An 11,205-nucleotide genomic window follows, 5' to 3' on the forward strand; every position below is an offset into this window, starting at 1 on the left:
CTGGACAACAAAGGGTACCCTATCAGTCACATCTTGTGTCTGTCTCCTGAGGAGATCATTACGGTTTCTCACTGTGGCACATCAGAGCTGGCAATTGATGTGTTGAGCATCGTACCCTATTCTTATGAGGGTGCCCTTCGTCAAGTGTCTGCCGCATTCCACCTCATCTGAACAGATCCTGTGTACGCATAGGACTTGTCCATAGGAGATGGCTTTTTTAATATATTTAGGGTGGAAGCTAGAGAAGTATAGCACTGTGAGGTTTTCCTTGAGTTTGTGGTAGAGTGAGGTACTGAGATGCCCGTGCTTGATGGAGATATGTGTGTGTCCAACAATGAGACAGATACTAAAGAGTAGTCCATAGTAAGTCTGATGGTGGGATGAAATTTGTTGATAACTGTGTAGTTGTTTCAGTGACTCCTCGCCATGGGTTCAGAGGAAGAAAATGTCATCAATATATTTGGTGTATCATGCTGTTTGGAGGTCCTGTGCAGCAAAGAAGTGTTGTTTGAACTTGTGCATGAAAATGTTGGCATACTGGGGTGCAAATTTGGTCCCCATGGCTGTTCCGTGTGTCTGGATGAAGAACTGGTTGTCAAAGGTGAAAATGTTGTGGTCAAAGATGAAGCTGATGAGTTGTAGGATGGTGCTTGGAGATTAGCAGTTGTTGGGATTGAGTACTGCGGCTGTTGCAGTGATGCTGTCATCGTGGTGTATGCTGCTGCAGAGTGCCAAAACGTCCATTGTGACGAGGAATGTTCCTGGTTGAACTCGACTAGTTGGTGGGTCTGAATTTCTGTAAGAAATCTGTAATGTTGCGGCAGAAGCTGGGGGTCTCCTGTACAATGGGTTTCAAGATGCCCTCGACATAACCAGAGTGGTTATCGCACGGGTTTCCATTGCCTGACACAATGGGATGACCAGGTGTGTTGGCTTGGTGTATCTTTTGAAGGCAGTAGATGTCTCCTCCATGAGAAGTACGTGGGATGAGAGTGCATAGAGAACTCTGTAGGACTGGATTAAAAGTCCTGATCAATCTGTGTGTTCTTTGGTCGGTAGTTGCTTGTAATGTTCCTGGTTGTTCAATTGCGAGACCAAGCAGATGCTACAACAATGGATGAATAGACACCGTGCAACAATCGCCAGACAGGGATGTTTCCTCCCAGTTGGGGAACACTTCAGCAAACAGGGACATTCAGCCACTGATCTTCAGCTGACCATCCTCCAAGGCGTACTTCGGGATACACAACAATGCAGAGCGGCCAAGCAGAGGCTGACAGCCAAGTGTGGTACCCATGAGGACAGCCTCAACCGAAACCTTGGGTTCATATCACACTACAGGTGATCCCATTACACTATACACTCTCTCACACACACATATATGCACTCTTACATACACACACACTTACGCAGACCCTCTTTCATACACACACTCTCTCAAACATACACACATACATCCCCAGAGAGGTGCACACTCTCAAGCATACACTCTCACACGCACTCACATGCACACACACTCTTTCCCACACACATACACAAGCACACACACATACTCTCTCTCTCTCCCTCACATGCATGTGCACATACACATAAGTCTATGGGGTGAATTTACATTTACAGAATTGTAATTGCAGATACATTCTATTTTGTTCAAAAAGTACACAATCTGCAAGCAATCAATACTGGCAGTCAATCCATGCAACATTGTTAAATTTCTACGTTGGAAATAGAACCAGTTTGACTCAAGATTGGGATACAGACAGACTCTAACCTCACATCTCTAATGAATTGTCTGTGCTGAGATGTCACCTTTTTTTTATAGAACCTCAAGTTATCTCAAGAATGTGATTTGAAAGAACTTCTGGGATTTACATATTAATGAACCAAGACCTGCAACACATTCTAAAAGATCAAAGACTTAACAGCAATCTAGGTTTGTTCAATATATCGTATCAATTGCATGCATGACACAATTATCTTTTGCTATAAATTGTGAGTCTTATGATCCTGCTCCAAGCCTACCTGATGAAGGAGCAGTACTCCTAAAGCTACTACTTCCAAATAAACCTGTTGGACTATAACCTGGAGTTGTGTGATTTTTTTAACTTCATCTACAGAGAGAGAGAGCAGCTTTGCAGACCCAGAGACAGAGCCACAGAGAAAATGACTGTGTGTAAATTTACAAGAGACTCAAGAAGTATTATAAGCTTAAGGGGCCAAGTAAGATTAGGGCTAGTATGTTTAGTATTAAAGATTATTGTAATTTTGTTCTAATATTATGGACTGTTTTGTATTGGTCCAGCTTGTGTTTATGTTGATTTGACCGCTTTGGTGTTTTGGGACACCTGGGTAAATTCATTCAGAACATTCTGGTTGGAGTTTTCAATAAATTTTTAAAGAGGAAAGACAAGTGGACATTTGGAATACAAAAAAAACGGATTGTTTAGCCAAATTAAAAATTCCACACAAACTGCTTTTCTTTGAAGCGAGGTATTTGGGGTGGCAGAGTGACTCAGTGGTTAGGACTGCTGCCTCACAGCACAGAAGACATTCTTGCACATTCTCCTGGTGTCTGCATGTATTTCCTCCAGGTGCTCCAGTTTCCTCCCACAGTCCATAGATGTGCGGGTTAGGTGGATTGGCCATGGGAAATGTTGGGTTATAGAGATGGGATGGGACTAGGTGGGAAACTGTTCAGAGGAGTGGGGTGGACTTGATGGGTCAAATGGCCTGCTTCCATGCTGTACGGATTCTATCATATCATAGAATATCATAGTTACCGTATCAAGGTAGGCAGATTTTATGATTCAGGTCAAATATGGGCTGGATCCATGGACTTGGATGGTTTGTTCTGATGTGGACAATTATGAATAATAAACTGGTTTAGCTGAAGAACAGCAGGTCTGATCTTAAACGAAAAGCCACTTAATACCCCAACTCTGAAATAATCTGAATCACTGCACACCCTAACCAGCAAACAAAAGAATGATATAACAAAACAAAGAACTGAGGATGCTGGAGAGTCCGAAACAGACAAAAATTACTTGGGGGGGTGGGGTGGGGTAGCGAACATAGCAGTTCTAGGGGTGTCTGCAGAGAGGGAAAAAAAGTTAACATTTTGAAACCACAAACCCCTCTTCAGAATAGTGGGTCACAGCCTCCAAACTCACTCGAGGAAACCCAGCATGGACTCCTGGTCTCGACGTGAAGACCAGTATGGACTCCCGGCATTGAGGAAGCCTAGTGTGGACCTCAAGCCTCGAGGTGAAGCCCAGCATGGACTCCCTCCTTTAGAAGGGCTGTAATGAGATTAGATTCCCTGCAGTACGGAAACAGACCCTTCGGCCCAACATGTCCACACTGACCTTCCAAAGAGTAACCCACCCAGACATATTCACCTACTCCCTACTCATGCACCTATCACTATGGGCAATTTTAGCATGGCCAATTCACCTGACCCACACATCTTTGGACTGTGGGAGGAAACCAGACCACCCAGAGGAGCCACAGGGAGAACATACACAGAAAGTTGCCCGAGGCTGGAATTGAACCTGGGTCCCTGACGCTGTGAGGCAGTAGTGCTAACCGCTGAGCCACTGTGCCACCCCAAGGTAATGTAGAACTTTTACCTTTATTTCTTTAGTTTTCTAATTTATACCTAAGATTTTGTACCTAAGATGGTGCTGGTAATGACGACTTTGCTGTATTGTTGTATCCCTATACTTGAGTACATGTGACAATAACCTTACAGTAATTCTAATTCCTTTGTTCCCATTCCTAATCCTCGGTCAGAGGAGCATGCGCTTTTAGTCTCGATGACCTCACTGCTCCCCAGCGTTCCACCTGGGCAAGGGCAGCGCATGCGCGGAAAGGCTCAGGTGAGCTGCAGCAATTCAGGATATTGCACCTGAGATTGGTTTTTTTCATGAGAATGGCAGCAAGGAAAGTTTAAACTGTTATTCATGTGACGCGTTACCTTTAACATGTAAAATTAATACCAGAAACGTTGATCGTATTTACTCTTAATATGAATCGGGCCTCTGAATGAGTTTACCTGGAAATTCGGTATCTACCTGTCACCAAAGTGATCGGTCAGCTATAAACCGGGATAAAAATAGAAAGTGCTGGGGAAACTGCCATAAACAGGACTAGGAAGCCGCCACCGCCTTTATTACCGTCTCGGGGATGTTCAGCAAACTCTATCTGGAACGTGACAGTCATCGACAGCAGCGCCTTCGTTCCTTCACGGAGTGAACCTGGATTGAGAAAGGATTTAAATGTTTGGAAGGTAGGTTGCTTGATTTCCAGTGTCTCCTTTTATGATCATTTGTTGTAATTTTTACTCTTTTTTTTTTCAAATGAAGAAACCCAACAAAATGCCCAAGGCCTCCACTGTTTCAGCACCCATGTGTATAACTCCCTGAGCCTTTTTAATTATGAATTGTCACGCTCAACAATCAGATCTCTGGGCACTGAAACGAAACTGCTATTGGAAGACTTTAAATATTTGGAGATTCAGACAGTGATTTCTTTTCTGTTTGCAATGCAAATAAGAAAATCCAGTATTGTGGGTTTTCTGTTTCCTGTATACTTTAAGATGAAACGTTCTCTTCATCTTCCTGCCTCAGTAACCCTCCTAACCCTATGGGGGACAGTAGCAAAGTGAGTTACAGGCAGCTCTCTAATAAAGCTTGGAACGTTTATGAACATCTCTAAAACTGATCAATTGGTCATTTTACAAATTGGGATCTTGCTGTATGCAAATTGGATAATATGTTACAATAGCAATTATATTTCAAACTATTTCATTTTTCTGCAGTAGCTTGTGACATTCTGAGTGTGTGAAAATAATTCAAGTTGTACTTAATTTACTTTAGAAACTGTCATTAATTAGCAGAAGTAAATCTTTACAAAGCCACTGTGGCAAATCACTTGGATGGGAAACTATCCTGTCGTACCAAATAGAATATTCTTGGTTGTGTATTGACTTGAAAAAAAGTTCTGTTTAGTTAAGTACCCTAGATTTTGTTTGTAGTTTTTTTTATTTTAAGGACTGATTCAGTGTACAGAAGAAGAAAGTCAATATGTACTCAACAAATTACATTGTTTTATGCATGTCATTAATTGACTTCCATTTACTATTGTAAATGGGAGAATTGCAATTCAACTTAGCATGTTTCCTTTACTTTTTCAGTAGCGCTGTTGCCTGAATCAGAAAATCATGGGATCGGGTTGCACTCTAAAGCACACATTGGAGATTTATATTTCAGTACAGTATGAAGAAGTGCTAATTGTCAGAGGTTCCACCTTTTAAATGAGATTCCAAACCAATACCCCATCTGCTTTTCCAAGCAGTTGCAAAAGACCCCAAGGTGCAGCTTCATAGAAGCATAGGAGCATTCTCAGTAATGTCCTCACTAATATTTAGATCTAAACCAACACAACTACAACAAATTATTTGGTCATTTGTTACTCTGCTGTTTGCAAATTGGCAGCTGTTTCCTCAGCAGCATTGACCACTTCAAAAGTATTTAATTGGCTCTAAAATGCTTTTTGACATCCTGGACGTTTTCTTCTTTGAAAGCCTTTTTGGTCAAGCTCAGATGAATGGAAAGTTTATTCTCTCCTGCCACAAATGTCTAATTGGACGGCATCAAGGTTCAGGAGAAAATGAGAACTGTAGATGCTGGAGATCAGAGTTGAAAAGTGTGGTGCTGGAAAAGCACAGCTGGCCAGGTAGCATCTGAGGAGCAGGAGAGTCGATGTTTGAGCATAAGCTTTTCATCAGGATGTGGGGGAGGCCCAAGGGGGCAGAGAGATAAATGGGAGAGGGGTGTGGCTGGGGGGACAGGTAGATGGAAATGCAATAGGTAGATGGAGATGGGAGGTGATGTTGATAGGTCAGAGCAGAGTGTGGTGTGGATGGGTGGGAAAGAAGATAGACAGATAGAACAGATCAAGAGGGTGGTGCTGAGTTGGAGAGTTGGATCTGGGAGAAGGTGGGGGGAGGGGAGGTGAGGAAACTGGTGAAATCAACATTGATCCCATGTGGTTGGAGAGTCCCAAGACGAAAGTGAATTGTTCTTCCTCCAGGCATCGGGGCTAGAATCTGGCAGTGGAGGAGGCCCAGGATTTGCATGTCCTTGGAGGAGTGGGAGGGGGAGTTGAAATGTTCAGCCACAGGGTGGTGAGGTTCTTTAGTGCATGTGTCTCAGAGATGTTCTCTGAAACGTTCTGCAAGTTGGCAGCCTCTCTCCCCAATGTAGAAGAGACCATATCAGGAGCAACAGACACAGTAGATGACGTGTGTGCAGATGCAGGAAAATCTCTGCCTATAGCCTCCAACCTTATGGTCCAGGAACCCCGCACCACCCGATTCTACTTCCTATCTAAAATTCACAAACCCTACTGCCCCTGTCGACCCACCGTCTCAGCCTGCTCCTGCCCCACCAAACTTATTTCCACAAATCTTGACACCGTCCTGTCCCCCTTGATCCAGGACCTCCCCACATACATTCAAGATATCATCCACGCCCTCCACCTCCATGACTTTCGGTTCCCCGGCCCCCAATGCCTCATCTTCTCCATGGACATCCATCCCTATACACATCCGTCCACCATGACAAAGGCCTCCAAGCCGTCCGTTTTTCCTCTCCCACTAACCCAACCAGTACCCTTCCACCGACACACTCGCTCGATTGGCTGAATCAACAATTTCTCCTTCGAATCCTTCCACTTCCTCCAGACCAAAGGGGTAGCCATGGGCACACACATGTGACCTAGCTATGCCTGCCTCTTTGGGTACGTGGAAAAGTCCATCTTCAGTAGCTATACTGGCACCATTCCCCACCTTTTCCTCTACAACATCGATGACTATATTGACGCCACCTCATGCTCCCATGAGGAAGTTGAACAGTTCATCAACTTCATGACCAGCTTCCACCTCAAGTTCAGCTGGACCATCTCGGACACCTCCGTTCCCTTCCTGGACTTCTCAATCTCTATTTCTGGCAACCGAATCAATACGGACATCTACTACAAACCCACCGACTCCTGCAGCTACCTGGACTACACTTCCTTCCACTCTACCTCTTGTAAAAATGATATCCCTTACTCCCAATTCCTCTGCCTCTGTCTCGTCTGCTCCCAGGAGAATCAATCCCATTGTAGAAAATGGCTTCATTCTTCAAGGACTGCAATATCCCCTCCTACGTGGTCAAAGATGCTCTCCAGTGCATTTCCTCCATTTCCTGCACCTCTGCCTTTGAACCCCGCCCCTCCAATTGCAACAAGGACAGAACACCCCTAGTCCTCACCTTTCACCCCACCAACTTCTGGATGCAACGCAACATCCTCTGCCATTTCAGCCACCTACAAACAGACCCCATCACCAAGGATGTATTTACCTCTGTGCACATCTCTCCCCTCACCTCCATCCAAGGCCCCACAGGATCCTTTTATATCTGGCAGAGATTTTCCTGCACCTGCACACATGTCATCTACTGTGTCTGTTCTCCCAATGTGGTCTCCTCTAGTTTGGCGAGACAGGACGCTAACTTGCTGAATGTTTCAGAGAACATCTCTGGGACATATGCACTAAACAACCCCAATTGGCCTGTGACCAAACACTCCAACTCCCCCTCCCAATCTGCCAATGACATGTAAGTCATGGGCCGGCTCCACCGCCAGATTCTAGCCACCCTGATGCCGAGAGGATGAACGCCTCATCTTCTGTCTTGGGTCCCTCCAACCACATGGGATCAATGTTGATTTCACCAATTTCCTCATCTCCCCTCCCCTATCTTATCCCAGATCCAACCCTCCAACTCGGCACCATCCTCTTGATCTGTCTAATCTAACTATCTTCTTTCCCACCTATCTGCTCCACTCTCCACTCTGGCCTATCACCTTCACCCCCCCACCACCATCTACCTGTCGCATTCCCAGCTACCTTTCTGCCCCCCCCACATTACTGTTGAAGAATTTATGCTTGAAACATCGACTCTCCTGCTGCTCTGATACTACCTGACTGGCTGTGCTTCTCAGTGCCACACTTCTTGACTTTGATCTCCAGCATCTTCAGTTCTTACTTTCTTCCAAAAGTTGAAAACCCTAAACGAACCACTCTGTAACTATTTAAATTCCAAAGATTACAATGCTCTTTGTTTAATCGCAATATGTATTTTGACTTTTAGAGTTCAGGTATCTATCTCGTGGCTTACATTGCATCCCCTCCTAGGCAAACATATCCATCCAAAGTGGTGTCCTAAACTGCTCAGATCCTTCAGGTATGGTCTAATTAGGGCCTTGTATAACTGGAGGATGACTATTACCCTTTTATGAAACAGCATTTAATTAGTTTTTTTTATTATTTCCTGTTCATGTTCATAATATCTTAATGATCTATGTATTTGGGCCCAACAAGTCTTTGTTTCTAGCTTTTCACATTAAGCAAATTTTTTTTTTGAAATATTTAGAATCAAAATGCTTGAGTTGTCATGTGTTCACGTTGAAATTCATATGGCACAATTTTCACTATTCACTTAGTATTTCAATGTCTCCTTGCATTTTCTGCTTCCATTTATCCTGATTACAGCACTGTCTTTCTTCCTATTGTTGCTAAATTTGGAACTGTGACTTCCTATCCCATCATCTAAGTGTTAAGAAGTATTTTCAATTATTGAGGCCCCAACATAGGTCCTTCAGGACTTTACTAGCTACACCTTCTCAATAACAGTACCTGATCATTATTTCCTATTGTCTGATTCCTTCCACTCTATCAGTTTCTTTACTGAGGCAATAATTTTCCACAATTTACAATCTTCAATTTTAGCTACCGATGTCTTTTGAGGCAACTTTACCAAATACCCCATGAAAGTTCACAGAACTGTATTCTATAGACATTCTGTTGCCCACTATTTTAGCCAACTCTTCAAATTGTTTCATCAGGTTTGTCAGGCATGACTTACCCTATGTAACTGTCAGGTAGAAGTCAGTGTTGTAACTGTACTGAAACAATGTGGAAAATTGCTCAGGTATGTCTTGTATACAAAAAGCAGGACAAATCCAATCCAGTCACTTACTGCCCCATCAGTTTACTTTCAATCATCAGTAAAGTGATGGAAGGTGTCATCAACAGTGCTAGCATGCAGCACCCTGCCCAGCAATAACCTGCTCACTGTTGCTCTGTTTGGGTTCTACCAGGGCTACTCAGCTCCTGACCTCATTATAGCTGTGGTTCATACATGGAAAATAGGACTGAATTCCAGAGGTGAGGGGAGAGAAACAGGCTGTGACATCAAGGCTGCATTTGACTAAGTGTGGCACCAAGTAGCCCTTGCAAAACTGGAACCAATGGAAATCTTGAGGAAAACTCTCCACTGGTTGGAGTCATACCTGACACATAAATGGTTTTGGTTGTTAGAGATCAGCCATTTCATCCCCAGAACATCCGTGCAGGAGTTCCTCAGGATAGTGTCCAAAGCCCAGCCATTTTCAGCTGCTTCATCAATGACCTTCCCTCCGTCATAACATCAGAAGTAGGAATGTTTGCCAATGATTGCACTGTTGGCAATTCTCAGATACTGAAGCAGCCCATGCAATAAGATCTGGGCAATATCCAGACTTGGGCTGACAAGTGGAAACTAATGTATGTGCCATACAAATGCCAGGCTGTGACCTTCACCAATAAGAGATAATCTAACCACTGCCCTTTGACATTTAGTGGTGTTACCTTCACTGAACATCACCCCCCCCCACCGCCCCACCACATTCATTTTCCCTCTGTCACCTTTCTTAAACTACCATCCATAATTTTCCATTCTAAAGAACAGATCTTAATTGAAATAATCTTTTGTAGATTTTAGTTTAGACAATGTCCTTACCTATAAAATCAGAAGATGAAAACTAACCCCTTATCCTGGGGTTTTTATTTTGCTCTTTAGTACTATTAATTTCTCTATTACAGTTCCCTTGCTAATGTTATTTTTCCGCCCTGTTCATGTTTGTATAATGGTATCCTTGGAGTGTGTGGCATACTGACCTCTATTCTACTCCAAATTCTGATGCAAAGTAATTATTCATCTGTATTCATATAGATTGAGACACATAGTCCATTGTACCTATACCAGCTCTCTGAATAAGCTATTAGTTAGCCCCACTTACCTTGTCTTTCCTTGTAGCTCAGGATTATTTTGGTTTTTGAAAGTTAATGTATCTGCTTTCATTACCCTTAATGCATCGCATGTCAGATGATCGCAACTAGTTGAGTCTGAAAAAAAAGTTCCTACCATTACCCTTGTGTTTTTACCAATTTCTTTATTCATTCATGGGATGAGGACATCGCTGGCTAGACAGCATTTATTGCCCCTCACTAATTTGCCCAGAGGGCAGTTAAGTGTCAACCACATTGCTGTGGGTCTGGAGTCGCATTCAGGCCAGACCAGGTCAGGATGGCAGCTTCCTTCTCAAAAGGGCTTTAGTCAACCAGATGGGTTTTTCCTACAATTGACAATGGTCATCATTAGATTCTTAATTCCTGATATTTATTGAATTTAAATTCCACCATCTGCTGTGGCAGGATTCAAATCCAGGTCCCCAGAACTTTCTCTGAATTGTCAATGATAATACCACTGGTCATTGCCTCCCAATCTCTCATTATATTAAATCTTGGTTGTTGTACCACTCGCAAAAGTTTAGCGCTATTTTGTCAGAATATTGATTAGTTTGAAGTCTCTTTTGATTACCTGATAAATTTTGAGGTGAAAGCTGTTGTTGGATAGAGCTCCTGACCCACCCTGTGTGACTGAAAAATAACATATTGTGAAACTGGTTTGAAAGGAAATTCAGATTGTGATTGACCTTATCAGTATCTAGGCTGAAAATGTGTTGCTGGAAAAGTGCAGCAGGTCAGGCAGCATCCGAGGAGCAGGAGAATCGACGTTTCGGGCATGAGCCCTTCTTCAGGAATGAGGAATTTGTGCCCAGCAGGTTAAGATAAAAGGTAGGGAGGAGGGACTTGGGGGAGGGGCGTTGGAAACGCGATAGGTGGAAGGAGGAGCAGGAGAATCGACGTTTCGGGCATGAGCCCTTCTTCAGGAATGAGGAATTTGTGCCCAGCAGGTTAAGATAAAAGGTAGGGAGGAGGGACTTGGGGGAGGGGCGTTGGAAACGCGATAGGTGGAAGGAGGTTAAGGTGAGGGTGAT

The 11,205-nt window shown here is 43.6% G+C and overlaps 1 protein-coding gene across 1 annotated transcript in view; it reads left to right on the forward strand.

Annotated features, from left to right (window-relative positions):
• Positions 1 to 4,205: 4,205 nt before the first annotated feature.
• tmem184a (transmembrane protein 184a) overlaps positions 4,206 to 11,205 on the forward strand; it is a 43,256-nt gene continuing 36,256 nt past the window's right edge. Inside the window, exon 1 of the mRNA XM_043711834.1 lies at positions 4,206 to 4,288. The gene's annotated coding sequence lies outside the window, so the exon portion shown is untranslated. The remainder of the gene's footprint in view (positions 4,289 to 11,205) is intronic.

The sequence above is a fragment of the Chiloscyllium plagiosum genome, chromosome 21, assembly GCF_004010195.1.
Source record: "Chiloscyllium plagiosum isolate BGI_BamShark_2017 chromosome 21, ASM401019v2, whole genome shotgun sequence".
In the NCBI taxonomy this organism is placed as follows: Eukaryota; Metazoa; Chordata; class Chondrichthyes; order Orectolobiformes; family Hemiscylliidae; genus Chiloscyllium; species Chiloscyllium plagiosum.